At 38.1% G+C, this 18,462-nt stretch overlaps 1 pseudogene; it reads right to left on the bottom strand.

Moving 5' to 3' along the window:
• Nucleotides 1-15,669: 15,669 nt before the first annotated feature.
• On the bottom strand, nt 15,670-16,632 carry LOC130853841 (serine/arginine-rich splicing factor 3-like; annotated as a pseudogene).
• Between the last annotated feature and the right edge of the window lie 1,830 nt (nt 16,633-18,462).

Here is an 18,462-nt window from a genome sequence, read left to right on the forward strand (position 1 = left end):
CAGTCTATTTCTCCTTACTCTTCCTGTTTTCATCCTGTCCTTTCAGCTCTTCCCTTTAATGTGTCTTGTATTGATATAACCAAATATGGGGCCTCATTAGTTTATTTCTTTCAGAGAATAAATCTCATCTCTTCCACTATGGTCATAAAGGGATTTGATGTCTGAGTGCACAGTAAATACAAAATACTGGATTCTAATTATTTTATGTGTAAACTACACTGCAAAGCCATAGTAATCAAAACAGCATGGTACTGGAAGAAAAACAGGTGCATAGATCAATGGAAGAGAATTGAGAGCACAGAAATATATCCATGCATATATGGACAATTAATTTTTGACAAAGGAACAAAGAACATACAAGAAAGAATAGTCTCTTCAATAAAGGGTATTGTGAAAACTGGAAAGCCACATACAAGAAAGAAAGAAAGAAAGAAAGAAAGAAAGAAAGAAAGAAAGAAGAAAGAAAGAAAAAGAAAGAAAGAAAGGAAGAACATCCAAAAAATTAACCTGAAGTGCATTGAAGACTTGAATGTAAGACATGAAACCATAAAACTCCTAGAAGAAAACCTAAGTTCTTTGTTATCAGTCTTAGCAATATCTTTCTATATATGTCTCCTCATGCAAGGGAAACTAAAGCAAAAATTTTAAAATGGGGTTACATCAAACTAAAAAGCTTCTGCACAGCAAAGGAACCCATCAATACAACAATAAAGAAAACCTATGTAGTGGGAGAAGTTATTTTCAAATGACACACACTATAAGGGGTTAAATATCCAAAATATATAAAGAACTCATTTAATTCAACAACAACAAAAAACAAACACCCTGAGTGAAAAATGGGAAGAGGACCTGAATAGATATTTTTTCTAAAGAAGACATGCAGATCACCAACAGGCACATGAAAAGATGTTCAACGTCTAATTATTAAGGAAATGAAAATTAAAACCATGAGATATCATTTCACACCTGCCTGAATGGCTATTATCAAAAAGACCACAAATAATAAATGTGGCCAAGGATGTGGAGAAAAGGGAACACTTGTACACTGTTGGTGGGAATTTAAACTGGTGTAGCCACAATGGAAAACAGTATAGAGATTCCTCAAAAATTATACATACACTAGCTGTAGAATTTATTTTAATTAACTTTTAGAAAAGACAAATGCATCATTTTTGACACAATCTCATTGCTTTTCAATATACTTTGTCCATCTGTCAACAAGCTTTTGTATTTCCTCATTAAAAAATGTTTTAGGCTGAGCTGCAAGCCACGAATGCACTGCTGTCTTCACTTCTCCATTGGAAGTAAACATTTGTCCTTGTAGCCTGCTTTCAGGAGACCAAACAGGTGAAAGTCTGATGTAGCAAGATCAGGACTATAGGGAGCATGCTTTAACACCTCAAAACGAAGTTTTTGCAGAATGTCAACAGTGTGGGCAGAAGCGTGCAGAAATGCACACTCTCAGATCACAAAAAATGAATCACTGCACACTGCTCTTTCTTGCAAATCACAAGTGAAGCATCCACTTTTGCTCACAGCACAGTTACAAATGAACAGATGTAACACATTGACACCTGCACAGAAGTAACTGGGGAGACAGTAGCCTTGAATGGAATGCACTGATAAGACACTGCGGCCAATAGAAGTTTTAACATAACTGCAGTGCAGATCATTTTTGACCCACTCTTGTACATATATCTATTCTTTTTCAAATTCTTCTCCCATTTAAGTTGTTATATAATATTGAGCAGAGTTCTCTGTGCTATACAGTAGGTTCTTGTTGGTTATCTATTTAAAATATAGCAGTGTGTACATGTCAATCCAAACGCCCTAACTATCCCTCCCCCCAACCCTGGTAACAAGTTTTTTCTCTAAGTCTGTGAGTCTGTTTCTGTTTTGTAAATAAATTCATCTGTATAATTTCTTCTTGGATTCTGCATATAAATGATATCATATGATATTTTTCTTTCTTTTTCTGACTTACTTCACTCAGTGTGATAATCTCTAGATCCATCCATGTTGCTGCAAATGGCATTATTTCATTCTTTTTAATAGCTGAGAAATATTCCATTGCATATGCACCATATCATTTTTTTATCCATTCCTCTGTCAATGGATAGTTAGGTTGCTTCCATGTCTTGGCTATTGTAAACAGTGCTGCATTGAACATCAGGGTTCACGTATCATTTTGGAACATATATTTTCTCTGTATATATATCCAGGAGTGGGATTGCAGTATCATATGGTAGCTCTATTTTTAGCTTTTTAAAGAAACTTCATTCCTTTATCCATAGGGCTGTACCCATTTATAATTCACACCAACAGTGTAGGAGGGTTCCCTTACCTCCACACCCTCTCAGCATTTATTGTTTCTACATTTAGTGTTTTGTTTTGTTTTAGCTCTTTATTGCAATATAATTGCTTTACATTGCTGTGCCAATTTTTGAGGTACACCAAAGTGAATCAGCTGTATTTATACACACATTCCCACCCTCCCGCGAATCCCTCCCACCCTTCCTATCCTGGCCCTCTAAGTCATCACCCGTCATCGAGTTTGTCTCCTTATGTTATTCAGGAACTTCCCATAAGCTATCTATTTTACATTTGGTGGTGTATATATGTCAAAGCTACTCTCTCACTTCATCCCAGCTTCCCTATTGCCCACCCCCAACCCTGTGTCCTCAATTCTGTTTTCTACATCCGCATTTTTATTCTTGCCCTATCACTGGGTTCATCAGCACCATTTTTTAAATTTTAGATTTCATACATATGTGTTAGCATACGGTATTTGTTTTTCTCTTTCTGGTTTACTTTGCTCTGTATGACAGACTCTAGGTCTATCCACCTCATTACAAATAACTCAATTTCATTCTTTTTTATGGCTGAGTAATATTCCTTTGTATATACGTGCCACATCTTCTTTATCCATTCATCTGTTAATGGGCACTTAGGTTGCTTCCACATCCTGGCTATTGTAAACAGTGTTGCAGTGAACATTATGGTACATGTTTCTTTTTGAATTATGGTTTGTTTGGGTATATGCCCAGTAGTGGGATTGCTGGGTCATATGGTAGTTCCATTTTTAGTTTTTTAAGGAACCTCCAAACTGTTTTCCATAGTGGCTGTACCAACTTACATACCCACCAACAGTGCAGGAGGGTGCCATTTCCTCCACACCTTCTCCAGCATTTATTGTTTTTAATTTTTTTGATGAAGGCCGTTCTGATTGGTGTGAGGTGATACCTCATTGTGGCTTTGACTTGCATTTCTCTAATGATTAGGGATGTTGAGCATCTTTTCATGTGTTTGTTGGCCATCTGTATGTCTTCTTTGGAGAAATGTCTATTTAGGTCTTCTGTCCATTTGTGGATTGGGTTATTTGCTTTTTTGGTATTAAGCTGCATGAGCTGCTTGTATATTTTGGAGGTTAATCCTTTGTCTGCTGCTTCATTGGCAAATATTTTATCCCATTCTGAGGGTTGTCTTCTAGTCTTGTTTATAGGTTCTTCTGCTGTGCAAAAGCTTTTAAGTTTCATTAGGTCCCATTTGTTTATTCTTGATTTCCTATTATCATTTTCTTAATTGTTTTGGCTGTGTTTTTGTAGGTCTTTTCTTGTCTTTTTTTTTTTTACTGCCTAGAGGAGTTCCTTTAACTGTTGTTGTAAGACTGGTTTAGTTGTGCTGAATTCTCTTTTGCTTGACTGTAAAGCTTTTGATTTCTCCATCATATCTGAATGAGATTCTTGCTGGGTAGAGTATTCTTGGCTGTAGGTTTTCCTCTTGCAAGACTTTAATTATCCCCTGCCACTCCCTTCTGGCATGCAGAGTTTCTGCAGAAAGATCAGCTGTTATCCTTATGGGTTTTCCCTTATATGTCATTTGTTGCTTTTCTCTTGCTGCTTTTAATATTTTTTCTTTGTGTTTAATTTTTGTTAGTTTGATTAATATGTGCCTCAATGTGTTTCTCCTTGGGTTTATTCTGTATGGGACTCTCTGCACTTCTTGGACTTGGGTTACTATTTCCTTTCCCATGTGGGGGAAGTTTTCCACCATAATCTCCTCAAATATTTTCTCAGACCCTTTCTTTTTTTCCTTCTTCTTCTGGGATGCCTAAGATTCAAATGTTGATACACTTAATATTATCCCTGAGGTCTCTGAGACAGTCTTCTATTCTTTGTATTCTTTTTTCTTTTTCCTGCTCTGTGGCATTTATTACCCCCATTCTATCTTCCAACTCACTTACTCATTCTTCTACCTCAGTTAATCTGCTGTTTATACCATCTAGAGTATTTCAAATTTCATTTATTGTGTTGTACATTACTGTTCATTTGCTCTTTAGTTCTTCTACATCCTTAATTGTTTCTTGTGTTTTTTCTATTTTGTTATCAAGATTTTGGATCATCTTTACTATCATTACTACGAATCCTTTCTCAGGCAATTTTCCAATTTATTCTTCATTTATTTGGTCTTGTGGATTTTTATCTTACTCCTTTGCCTGCAAGGTGCTTCTTTGTTTTCTCATTTTGTCTAATTTATCATGTTTGCTGTCTCTTTTCCCTATTCTGCTTAGTAGAAATTCCTCTTATCTCTGTTCTGTTTGGCTTGAGGTGTTAAGTACTGGAGCTTGCTGGCCTTTAATTGGGTTTGGAACTTGTTGTTGAGAATGAGAACTCTGGGGGGCACTTGCTGATTAATATCCCATGGGGTCAGGAGTTCTCTGGTGGTCCAATGTCCTAGACTCTACTCTGCTGTCTCAGAGGTCCAGGTTTGGCCCTGGCCAGGGCACAAAGACCCTGAAAGCTGCACAGCACAGAGAAAAAGGAGGTAGAAGGAGAGCAAAGAAAAAAAGGAAGAAAAAAGGGAAGAAAGGGAAAGGGCAGACTGATCCCAAAGATTGGTGGTGAAAGCAACTCTAATCAGTCAAAATCACACAAAGAGATGTGTACACTTTCACTTGCAGAAATAGATGTGGAAAATAAAAAACAATGGGAAGAAAAAATGGGAGAAGAAAGAAAAGAAAGGAGACAGTACTCATACCAATTACAAGCAAATCTGCATGCACATATGTACAGTAAATATTTAACTAACAAATACCTAAAACCAGAAATAAAATAAGTATACCAAAATGTCCTCTAATATTTCTAGGTATGGCTCTGCCCCTACTGTGGAGAGGACTGTGGAGAGTTCAGACTGTGATGTGGTATTAGTCCTGTGTGTATTTGTTCCCACAGTCCCCATTTGTCCCCTATGCCTGCAGTCTCTCTTGTAGAAACACTCATCTAATCAGGTAATCCACAGATGCAGTTTCTTTCAATCCTATTGTGGGCATTAAATCTTCTCCCTCTGTGGCTGTTTCTCTTTCTCTTCTTTGGTCCTGCAGACCTCAGGGGTCAGTTTTGGTTTTGGTCCCTACTTTGCTTGTGGGTTGCTCTCAGAAGTTGGTTCCTCATCCAGGCAAGAGGGGGTGAAAAAGGGTGCTTGGGTCTCACTTGAAACTTCAGGTTGGATGTAGGGAAGGATATGGTAGTCTTACTGAGATCTGCGGGATGGCATGGAGAAAAAGGAGGTAGAAGGAGAGCAAAGGAAAAAAGGAAGAAAAAAGGGGAGAAAGGGAGAGGGCAGACAGGTCCCCAAGACTGGTGATAAAAGCAACTCTAATCAGTCAAAATCACACAAGGAGATGTGCACACTTGCACTTGTAGAAAGAGAAGAGGAAAAGAAACCAATGGGAAGAGAAAACAAGAGAGCAAAGAAAAGAAAGAAGAAAGTACTCATACCAATTACAAGCATGTTTACATACACATATCTATATACTAAAAGTTTAGACAAGAGGGCAGACAGCAGTATCAAGCAGTATCAGCAGTATTTTGTCTTGTGGAACTGAAAACCACAGCCACAGAAAAAGAAAATGAAAAAGCAGGGGACTTTGTATCAGATGAAGGGACAAGATAAAACACCAGAAAAACAACTAAATGAAGAGGAGATAGGCACCCTTCCAGAAAAAGAATTCAGAATAATGATAGTGAAGATGATCCAGGACTTTGAAAAAAGACTGGATGCAAAGATAAAAAAGTTTACCAAAGACCTAGAAGAATTAAAGAGCAAACAAGCAGAGATATGCAACACAATAATGGAAATGAAAAATACACTAGAAGGAACCAATAGCAGATTAACTGAGGCAGAAGGGCAAATAAGTGAGCTGGAAGACAGAATGGTGATAATCACTGATTTGGAAAAGAATAAAGAAAAAAGAATGAAAAGAACTGAAGGCAGCCTAAGAGACCTCTGGGACAATGTTAAACACACCAACATTCACATTATAGGGGTCCCAGAAGGAGATGAGAAAGAGAAAGGACCCAAGAAAATATTAGAAGAGATTCTAGTTGAAAACTTCCCTAACATGGGGAAGGAAATAGCTACCCAAGTCCAGGAAGTGCAGAGTCCCAGGCAGGATAGACCCAAGGAGAAACATGCCAAGACATAGAGTAGTCAAACTGGAAAAAATTAAAGACAGAGAAATGTTATTAAAAGCAACAAGGGAAAAATGACAAATAACATACATGGGAACTCCCATTAGGTTAACAGCTGATTTCTCAGCAGAAACTCTGCAAGCCAGAAGGGAGTGGCATGATATATTTAAAGTGATGAAAGGGAAGAACCTACAACCAAGAATACTCTACCCAGCAAGGATCTCATTCAGATTTGACAGAGAAATCAAAAGCTTTACTGACAAGCAACGGTTAAAAGAATTCAGCACCATCAAACCAGCCCTACAACAAATGCTAAAGGAACTTCTCTAGGTGGGAAATATAAGAGAAGAAAAGGACCTACAGAAACATCAACAAAACAATTAAGAAAATGGTACTGGGAACATACATATCAATAATTACCTTAAATGTAAATGGACTAAATGCACCAACCAAAGGACACAGACTGGCTGAATGGATACAAAAAGAAGACCCATATATATGCTGTCTACAAGAGACCCACTTCAGACCCAGGGACACATACAGACTGAAAGTGAGGGGATGGAAAAAGATATTCTATGCAAATGGAAATCAAAAGAAAGGTGGAGTAGCAATACTCATATCAGATAAAACAGACTTTAAAATAAAAAAACATTACAAGAGACAAGAAAGGACATTACATAAAGATCAAGGGATCCATCCAAGAAGAGGAGATAACAATTATAAATATATATGCACCCAATATAGGGACACCTCAATACATAAGGCAAATGCTAACAACTATGAAAGAGGAAATGCAAGGCAGAAATAGAGACACAGGTGTAGAGAGCAAACACATGGACACCAAGTGGGGAAAGTGGGGAGGGTTAGGGGGGAATGAATTGGGAGATTGGGATACCAAATTGTACACTCTAAATATATGCTGTTTATTATCTGTTAACTGTATCTCAATAAAAGTTCTTAAAAAAAAAGTTTAATGGACACATACCTAAAACCAGAAACAAGATAAACATACCAAAGAGTCCTCCAATATTTCTAGGTATGGCTTTGCCCCTGCTGTGGAGAGGACTGTGGAGACCTCAGACTGTGACCTGATATTAGTCTTGTGTGTATTTGTTCCCATAGTCCCCAGTTGTCCCCTATGTCTGTAGTCTCTATTGTAGAAACACTTGTCTAATCAGATGATCCACAGGTGCAGGTTCTTTCAAGCCTATTGTGGGCAAAATCTCTGGGATTGCTTTCAGCAGCAGAGTTCAGTGAGCCTGAGATGTTGGTGGGCTTCCCCTGCTGCTGGGACTGTGTGGCCAGTAACTTGCTTTACATACAGGACCTTTGGTGGTATGGCTGTAAGAGTGCCAGGGTGGCGGCATGGTGGCGGGGGCAGGGGAATGGGAGAGCAGGGTGGAAGGCAAGTGGGCGGGCATTCAATGGGACCCAACTGTGCCCAAAGTGGGTGGGGCATGAGGTTGGCTAGTTTCTCAATCCAGCAGTTCCTGGGCCGGTGTTGCAGCAGCAGGGGTGGGGGAACGGGGCCTGGCAGGCAGGTGGGCAGGCATTCAGTGGGACCCAGCGGTGCATAGCACTGGCTCAGAGCCACGAGCTTTTGCAGCCAGCAGCCTCGAGTCACTCCACTTCGCTGCCACCTGTGGGTTCACGGAGAGGGCTTTTCCTCCCAAGCACTCTGAGACAAAAGTCCCCTGACTCTCCATCTGTCCCAGATTTTCCCCCAAACTCCCTATCTTGCTGGCGCACCAGCGCACCAGGCTTTTCTCATGCAGCCTGCTGGCGCTCTCTCCCTGGGGACTGTTCTCTGAAGCCTTCGCCTCTGTGCCCAGCCCCCGCCTCCTCCACGGGTGAGCAGATTAGCTTCTCTGGCTGGGGAGTGCTGCCTGACTCCTCTGTGCAGGGATTTCTCCGTTCTGCCCTCTGCAGACCTGCCGTTGCTCTCTCTTCTTTCTGCATGCTCGGTGGCTCTCCCTGTCGTTCCCTGCCAGCGAGGGGCTCCCCCATGTGGATGTTTTGATGATAGCCGTTTTGACAGCTGTGAGATGATATCTCAGTGTAGTTTTGATTTGCATTTCTCTAATAATTAGTGATGTTGAACATGTTTTCATGTGCCTCTTGGCCATCTGTATGTCTTCTTTGGAGAAACGTCTATTCAGGTCTTCTGCTTATTTTTTAATTGGGTTGTTTGTTTTGACAATATGAAGTCTCATGAGCTGTTTGTAAATTTTTTGAGTCTAATGCCTTGTCGATCACATCATTTGTAAATACTTTCTCCCAATCTGTGGGTTGTCTTTTTGTTTTGTTTATGGTTTCCTTTGCTGTACAAAAAACTTTTGAGTTTAATTAGGTCCCATTTATTTTTGTTTTTATTTCCATTACTCTGGAAAACAGATTGAAAAAGATATCACTGAAATTTATGTCAGAGGGTGTTCTGCCTATGTTTTCCTCTAAGAGTTTTATAGTGTCCAGTGTCACATTTAGGTCTTTAATCTATTTTGAGCTTATTTTCCTGTTTGGTGTTAGAGAATGTTCTAATTTCATTTTTTAATGTAGCTGTCCAGTTTTCCCAATATCATTTATTGAAGAGACTGTGTCTCCCCCATTGTATACTCTTGCCCCCTTTGTTGTAGGTTAATTGAACATTGGTGCATGGGTTTATTTCTGGGCTTTCTATCCAGTTTCATTGATCTATGTTTCTGTTTCTGTGCTAGTACCATACTGTTTCAATTACTGTAACTTTGCAGTATAGTATGAAGTCAGGGAGCCTGATTCTTCCAGATCCATTATTCTTTCTCAAGATTGCTTTGGCTATTCAGGGTCTTTTGAATCTCCACACAAATTTTAAGATATTTTTTGTTCTAGTTCTGTAAAAAATGACATTGGTAATTTGATTGTTCTTGCATTGAATCTGTAGATTGTCTTGGGTATTGCAGTCATTTTGGCAGTATTGATTCTTTCAATTCAAGAACATGGTGTATCTTTGCATCTTTTTGTGTTGTCTGTAATTTCTTTCATCAGCATCTTATAGTTTTCTGTTGTCTCCTTCGGTAGGTATAGTCCTAGGTATTTTACTCTTTTTGATGTGATGGTAAATGGGATTGTTTCATGAATTTCTCTTTCTGATCTTTTGTTTTTAGTATATAGAATGCAACAGATTTCTGTGTATTAATTTTGTAACCTTCAACTTTACCAAATTCATTGATGAGCTCTGGTAGTTTTCTGGTACCACCTTTAGAATTTTATATGTATAGTATTATGTCATCTGCAAAGAATGACAGTTAAACTTCCACTTTTCAAATTTGGATTCCTTTTATTTCTTTTTCTTCTCTGATTGCCATAGCTAGGACTTCCAAAACTATGAGTAAAAGTGGTGAGAGTGAACATCCTTGTCTTGTTCCTGATCTTAGAGGAAATGCTTTCAGCTTTTCACCATTGAGTATAATGTTACCTGTAGATTTGTCATATATGGCCTTTATTGTGTTGAAGTAGGTTCCCTCTATGCCCACTTTCTGGAGAGTTTTTATCATAAAATGGTGCTGAATTTTTTCAAATACTTTATCTGCATCTATTGAGATGATCATGTGGTTTTTATTCTTCAATTTGTTGATGTGATATGTTGGTTGATTTGCAGATATTGAAAAATCTTCTCATCCCTAGGATAAATCCCACTTGATTATGGTGTATGATACTTTTAATGTATTTTGACATTGGTTTGTTAGTATTTTGTTGAGGATTTTTGCATCTATGTTCATCAGTGATATAGCCCTGTAATTTCTTATTTGTGGTACCTTTGTATGGTTTTGGTATCAGGGTGATGGTGGTCTCATAGAATGAGTTTGGGAATTTTCATTCCTCTCCAATATTTGGAACAATTTCAGAAGGATAGATGTCAACTGTTCTCTAAATGCTTGATAGAATTAATCTCTGAAGCCATCAGGTCCTGGACTTTTGTTTGTTGGGAGTTTTTAAATCACAGTTTCAATTTCAGTGCTTGTGATTGGTCTGTTCATGTTTTCTATTTCTTCCTAGTTCAGTCTTGGGAGGTTGTACCTTTCTAAGAATTTGTCCATTTCTTCCAGGTTGTCCATTTTATTGAACTATAGTTGCTTGTAGTAATATCTTATGATCCTTTGTATTTCTGTGGTGTCAGTTTTAACTTCTCATTTTTCATTTCTAATTTTACTGATTTGAGTTTTCTCTGTCTTTTTTATTTTTGGGTGAATCTGGCTAAAGATTTATCAGTTTTGTTTATCTTCTCAAAGAACCAGCTTTTAGTTTCATTGATCTTTCCTATTGATTTCTTTGTGTCTGCTTCATTTATTTGTGCTCTGACATTTATGATTTCTTTCCTTCCTCTAACTTCAGGTTTTTTTGTTCTCCTTTCTCTAGTTGCTTTAGGTGTAAGGTTAGGTTGTTAATTTGAGATTTTTCTTATTTTCTGAGGTAAGATTATATTGCTGTAAGCGTCCCTTTTGGAACAGCTTTTGCTGCATCTCATAGGTTTTGGAACATTGTGGTTTCATTTTCATTTGTCTCTAGGTACTTTTTGATTTCCTCTTTGATTTCTTCAATGATCTATTGGTTGTTTAGCAGCACATTGTTTAGCCACCTTGTGTTTGTATTTTTTACAGTTTTTTTAAATTGTAGTTTATTTCTAATCTCATAGCATTGTGGTTGGAAAAGATGCTTGGTATGATTTCAATTTTCTTAAATTTCCAAGGCTTGCTTTGTATCCCAGCAGTTTGTCAATCCTGGAGAACATTCTGTGTGCACTTGAGAAGAATGTGCATTCTGCTGCTTTTGGATGGAATGCTCTATAACTATCAATTAAGCCCATCTAATATGTCATTTAAGACCTGTGTTTCATTATTAATTTTCTGTCTGGATGATCTGCCATTGATGAAAGTGGGGTGTTAAAATTCCCCAGTATTATTGTGTTACCATTGATTTCTCCCTTTATGGCTGTTAGTGTTTGCCTAATATATTGAGATGCTCCTATGTTGGATGTATGCATATTTATGATTGTTATATCTTCTTCTTGGATTGATCCCTTGATCATTATGTTGTGTCCTTCTTTGTCTCTTATGAGTTTTTATTTTAAAGTCTATATTTTCCGGATATGAGTATTGTTACTTAAGCTTTCATTCAATTTCCACTGGCATGGAATATCTCTTCCATCCCTTCACTTTTAGTGCATATGTGTCCCTAGGTCTTAAGGGGATCTCTTGTAGACAGCAAATATAAGTCTTGTTTTTGTATCCATTCAGCCAGTCTATGTCTTTTGGTTGGAGCATTTAATCCATTTACATTTAAGGCAGTTATTGATATGTGTTCCTGCTGCCATTTTGTGAATTTTTTTGTGTTTGTTTTTGTAGGTCTTTTTCTTCTATTCCTCCTTTGTTCTCTTGTGATTTGATGACCATCTTTAGTGTTGTATTTGAGTTGCTGTGTGTGTGTGTGTGTGTGTGTGTGTGTGTGTGTGTGTGTATCTATTGTAGATTTTGGGTTTGCTGTTCCCATGAAGTTTTGATAAAGCAGTCTATATATACACATGGTTGTTTTAAATTGCCTCTCTCTTTAGCGCCTAGAGGAGTTCCTTTAGAATTTATTGCAAAACTGCTCTGGTGGTGCTGAATTCTCTTAGGTTTTGATTGTTTGAAAATCTTTTGATTTCTCAGTCAAATCTGAATGAGAACCTCATTGGGTAGAGTATTTTTGGTTGCAGCTTCTTCCCTTTCATCACTTTAAATATATATGCCATTCCCTCTTGGCCTGCAGAGTTTCTGTTGAGAAATCATCTGATAACCTTATAAGAGTTCCCTTGTATGTTGTCATTTTTCCCTTGTTGCTTTTAATATTTTTCTTTGTCTTTAATTTTCATCAATTTGATTACTGTGTTTCTTGGCATGTTCCTCCTTGGGTTTATCTTGTCTGGGTCTCTGTGCTTCCTGGACTTGGGTGACTGTTTCCTTTCCAATGTTAGGGAATTTTTCAGCTATTGTCTCTTCAAATATTTTCTCATGTTCTTCCTCTCTTTCTTCTCCTTCTGGGAACCCCTATAATGTGAGATGTGGTATATTTAATGTGTCCTAGAGGTCTCTTAGAATGTCTTCATTTCTCTTCATTCCTTTTTTTAAATTCTTTCCCATGGCAGCGATTACCACCATTCTGTCTTCCATGTCACTTATCCAGTCTTCTGCCTCTGTTATTTTGCTGTTGATACCTTCTAGTATATTTTTCATTTGACTTATTGTATATTTCATCTGTTTGTTCTTTAGTTCTTCTAGGTCTTTGTTAAATATTTATTGCATCTTCTCGATCCTTGCCTCCATTCTTTTTCTGAGATCCTGGATCATCTTCACTATCATTATTTTGAATTCTTTTTTCCAGGAAGTTGCCTCTCTCCACATCACTTAGTTGTTTTTCTGGGGATTTTATCTTTTTCCTTCATCTGGGACATAATCCTCTGCTGTTTAATTTTGTCTGTCTGTGATTGTGGTTTTCATTCTGCAGATTGCAAAATTGTAGTTCATCTTGCTTCTGCTGTCTACCCTCTGGTAGATGAGTGTATCTAAAAGGCTTGTGTAAGCTTCCTGATGGGAGGAACTGGTGGTGGGTAGAGCTGGGTCTTGTCCCTCTGGTTGGCAGGACCATGCTCAGTAAAACTTTAATCCACTTGTCTGCTGATGGGTGGGGCTGTGTTCCCTCCCTTTTGGTTGTGGGGCAAACCTGCACTGGAGCCTACAGGCTATTTTGTGGGGCTAATGGTGGCCTCCAGGAGAGCTCATCCCTATGAGTACCTCCCAGAACTGCTGCTGCCAGTGGCTTTGTCCCCACACTGCACCATAGCCACCTCCCACTTCTACAGGAGACCCTCCAATACTAGCAGGTAGGTCTAGCCCAGTGTCTTATGGGGTCACTGCTTTTATCCCCTGGGGCCTGGTGTGCACAGGATTTTGTGTGTGCCCTCCAAGAGTGGAGTTCCTGTTTCCCCCAGTCCTGTAGAAGTCCTATAGTCAAATCCCATTGGCCTCAAAGCCAAATTCTCTGGGGATTCTCCTCCCATTGCCAGGCCCCCAGGCTGGGAAGCCTGACATGGGGCTCAGAACTTTCACTCCAATGGGAAAGCTTCTGTGTTATAATTATTTTCCAGTTTCTGGGTCATCCACCTGGTGGGTATGGGATTTGATTTTATTGCAACTGCTTCCCCCTTACCATATCTTGTTGTGGCTTCTCCTTTGTCTTTGGATTTAGGGTATCTTTTTTGGTAGGTTCCAGCATAATTTAGCTGATAGTTGTTCAGTTGTTAGTTGTGATTCTGGTGTTCTCATTAGAAGGGGTGAATGCACATCCTTCTACTCCACCATCTTCTCAGTAATCAACATGGATGGATCTTGAGGTTGTTATGCTAAGTGAGATAAGTCAGATGCAGAAAGACAAATACTATATCATTTCACTCATATGTGAAATATAAAAAAGTAATGAACAAACAAAAAGATACAAACAAAATAAATGAACAAACCAAACCAAACTAAAACAAATACATAGATACAGAGAACAGAGTAGTGGTTGCCAGAGGTGAAGGGGCAGAGGGAGAGTAAAATGGGTAAAGGGGATTAACTGCGTGTTGATAGATGGAAAATAAATTTTTGGTGATGAGCACAATGTAGTGTATACAGAAATAGAAATGTAACATTGTACATATGAAACATACATTGTTATACATCAATGTTAAATCAATTAAAATTATTTTTGAAAATTAAAAAAAATATGTGGACTTTCAATCAATCTTATGTTTAGTTCCAGTCTTTATGCAAACTTGTCCAGAATTGCCTGGGACCTCAAAATCCAGGTTTCCTTTTCCTGCAGAAAATTTCAACTTTCCATCTTCTAAAACATTATTGACATTTCTTATTTCTTATTCTACTCCCTGTGTCTTTGTGGATTTATATCATTTTTATTCCTTTCCTACTGTATGTGTGTTATTTGGGAAAGAAATAAAGATATCTGCATTCAACCTCACATTTTTTACCTGATAGTCCTAACAAATGCTTACTCTTGTTAGTTCAGGATTCTACAACAAAATACTGCAGACTGGGTACCTTTTAAACAGTAGAAGTTTATTGCTTACAGTCTGGAGGCTGGAAGTCCAAGATCAGAGTGCCAGCATGAGGGCCCTCTTCCAGGTAGCACAATTCTCCTTGTAGAAGGGGGCTAGGAAGCTCTTTCTGAAACCTCTTTTTAGGGCACTAATCTAATTCAGGGTTCCACCTATATGACTTAGCACCTCCCCAAAGCCCCATCTACTAATGTCATCACTTTGTGGGTTAGGATTTCAACATATGAATTATGGGGGGACACTTTCAGGCTATAGCAATCATTTAAAGCTCCCATGAGTCTTCTACAAATTCAGACCATAGTTGCAATTTATGCCATTCCAACTGTTTGTACATTGTAGTTACTTTTTCCAGATTATTAGACTGCAAAGTAGCAGGAAAAGAGAAGGAAAAATGTTTTGTTCAGTGACACTCTATTCCAGGCACTTTGTTGTGTCTATTTTTTATTGAAATTTGAGTCATATGTCATACAATTCACTATTTTATTTTATTTTATTTTTTTCAACTATTACACAATTATGCTAATGTTTTATTTTCAAAAGCACTTCACAAGAAAATATAAGTATGGCTTCCAATAGGAATGGTATACCTGGACTTGGTTTGGTACCAAGCTCAGATTTTAGTTTTGCAAGGAAAAATAGGCTTTCAGGTTAAACAACAATTTGTAACCAAAACTTTAATCCCAACTATTCTCACAAAACATATTACAAATGACAGCATGAAAAAAAATCTCGCACAGTAACTCAAAAGTTCAGCTCTACAATGTACCCTTAAACTGGCAGGACACTGGTATCTTGAACAGTCTCAAATTTCCAAATAATGTTACAAAGAGCTATGTATTCATATACAGCAATCACAGAAGGAACTTATGACCTAAAGCAAAGGTAAACTAACTTTCTTGACACTTCTTAGATTCTAAACCCACTGGACAATCTCTCGTCCAGTGTGAAGACTAGTGGAATTTTTAAACCTCTAATCTAGTTTAAAGGTGCAGCTTTAATTTTTTACCTGCTGGCTTGTGTTCACAGCAGCTTTTAAAGACTGCTTGCTTAACTATAGCTGCATACCATATCCCAGCTCTGGAAAGCCTTTTCAATTTTTGCCAGTTTTGTTTCCACAATATTAAACATCGCACTTTAGCTGGGCAGAAGTTAGAGGTTTATTATCAGTCTATGCAAGACTAAAAATTCAAAGCAAATTCAATTTTGCTTAAGGGAACATTGTAAAGTAACAATTCTTGATATTACATGCCTCGTATGCTCCATTTCAAACCATAGAGAATTACACTTTTATGTGTCACTGTTCCCAGAAACAAACAAATGTGAACAGCTAAAACATTTTAAAAATGCACCAAGCTTATGAAGTCTCAAACAAAACTTGAATTTCAAACAAAACTTGAATTTTCTGTACATACTCCTGTCAAATGAAGTTATTTCCTGTACACCACTCCTCTCACAAACTGGTCTTCTATTTCCTTTCATTTGACCTAGATCGGCTACGAGACCTAGAGAAAGATCGGGACAGCTTATGATTTCTCTCCCGGGACAGTGATCTCTCTCTTCTCCTATCTCTAGAAAGCGACCTGCTCCGGCTTCAGGAGAAGCTTCTCCGTCTTGGAGATCTGCGGCGAGGTGGAGGACTCCTCCTCCGATAATCATCTCGAGGGCGACGACCCCAAGAAGGAGGTGGGCCACGATTTCGACTTCTCTTTTCACCATTCGACAGTTCCACTCTTACTCGGCAGCCACAGAGTGTTCTCCCATCTAGCTCTAGGACAGCATCGCCTGCATCTCGGGGATCTTCACATTCAACAAAAGCAAAGCCGGGAGGGTTTCTAGCAACCCACACACTTCGGAGTGGTCCATAATAACCAAAAGCTCGTTCCAACTCAGCCTTGTTACCATTGTTTCCAAGATTACCTCCATAAACCTTACAGTCCAACGGACAGGAATCACGATGCATTTCGAGATCTTCGGTTAGAAACGCGGAGGCTCAAATCCACACACCCTCGGCCGGGTCTTCCCGGTTCTCTCCCGCCTGCCACCCGCAGATGCTCTCCCAGACCTGGCGTCCACGAAATGGCCCAATTCACTATTTTAAAATGCAACATTTAGTAGTTTCTATGTTTAAAAATTTATGCAACCTGCTAGGTAGTTTTTACAAATTTTATTTCATTGAATTCTATCATTCTCAATGGTTGCTATCATTAACACCATCTTCATTATAAGCACACTGAATTAGGCTCATAGAGACTAAGTAGTTTTCCCAAAGCCTCCCATACAAGAAAAATAGGTCCTCTACTTAATAACCCAATCCCTCTATAATGTCTTCAAAGCCCAACTTACCCACTGCATCTTACCACCCAAGAAATGGTGAAATTTTAAAACCATTATCTTGATCATATCCATGAACCCTGAGAAATTATTCATATTAAATTCTCTTTATTCAATTCTCTCTTTCACATAATGAAAGAAAAACAATAACTACCATCACATTTTTACAGTAGTAATGAATGCTTTCTGACCCCCCTTCAAATGTATTACCTAATTTTATTTAAATATTTTGCAAATTTATTAAGTAACACTAACCAAATGCAATGAAATTCATGTCCATAATAAAACAGAGGATAGCATAAGCTTAATTGAAAGTTTGATGGCTTCATTCAAAGTTGTTTTTATCTCTGTTCCTGGAAACTCATAGGTCAAGAGACCTTGTACTCTTTTAAGAAACTCATTTAAAACCAAGTTGAGAGTAAGAGCTATGATTCTCCTAGAAAGGCTAGGAGTATGGATGGAAAGTTTTCAGAATTTAATACTTTGTGAAATCTTTTCTTTGATGATAGCTTTTACACATTTTACAGATAATCCCCTCATATAGCCCTCTGAGAGTTTTATTTCAAAACTCCATCCTTATCTGAGATATGCCACAATCCTCTGGACATATCACAGTCACAGTAATGAGATTTAGAGGCACTAATGTATTTCCTGTACCTGGCCTATGGTCCTCTCTCTATTTGAATGTATGCTTATATCATCAGTATCTGTTATCAAAAATGTCTACTGGAGAGAAGGAGAACTGCCATCCCCCCAAACCCAAAATAAATGATTAGAGTAACTATTACTAAGGAAAACAGCATTTGCTGCTTTAAGCATGCTTACAATAGGAATTGAAATGATCAATGTAAAGCAGAGGATCTCAAATGTGATCTTTGGACTGGCAGCATCAGAATCACCTAGGAACTTCTTAAAAATGGAAATTCACAGAAGGACAACAGACCTACTGAATCAGGAGCTATGGGGGTGGGCTTTCCGCAATCTGATTTGTCAAGCCCTCCAGCTTGGTGATGCTAAATGCCTGATAAAGTTTGAAATCTGTGCTGTAATGTGAGGCTGACAAACAAAAGAATAACAAATAATCAAACAGAGATCATAGTGTATAGTAGTCCCCCTTATCTGCGGAGTTTATATTCCAAGACCCCAAGGATGCCTGAAACCTGAAACCACAGATGGTACCAAACCCTATATATACTATATTTTATCCTATGTATAGGTACTTATGATAAAGTTTTATTTACAAATTAGGCACAGTAAAAGATTAAAAACAATAACTAACAATAAAATGGAATAATTATAAACATACTGTAGTAAAGGTTATGTGAATGTGGTTTCTCTCAAAATATCTTACTATGCAAATTTAATTCTTTTTCCATCTTAACTAAGCACTCATCATGTACTGTGGCCATAACTTTTGCTGTGTCAGGTGCCACAGCAAAACTGGCATGGATTTCTTTTTCTTTCTTCAAAATTTCACAAATAGAAGATTTGTTCTTAGTGTAGATTTTAGCAACCTAAGCATATGATTTTTTTTTCTTG

This window comes from Hippopotamus amphibius, chromosome 5, assembly GCF_030028045.1.
Source record: "Hippopotamus amphibius kiboko isolate mHipAmp2 chromosome 5, mHipAmp2.hap2, whole genome shotgun sequence".
Taxonomy (NCBI): domain Eukaryota; kingdom Metazoa; phylum Chordata; class Mammalia; order Artiodactyla; family Hippopotamidae; genus Hippopotamus; species Hippopotamus amphibius.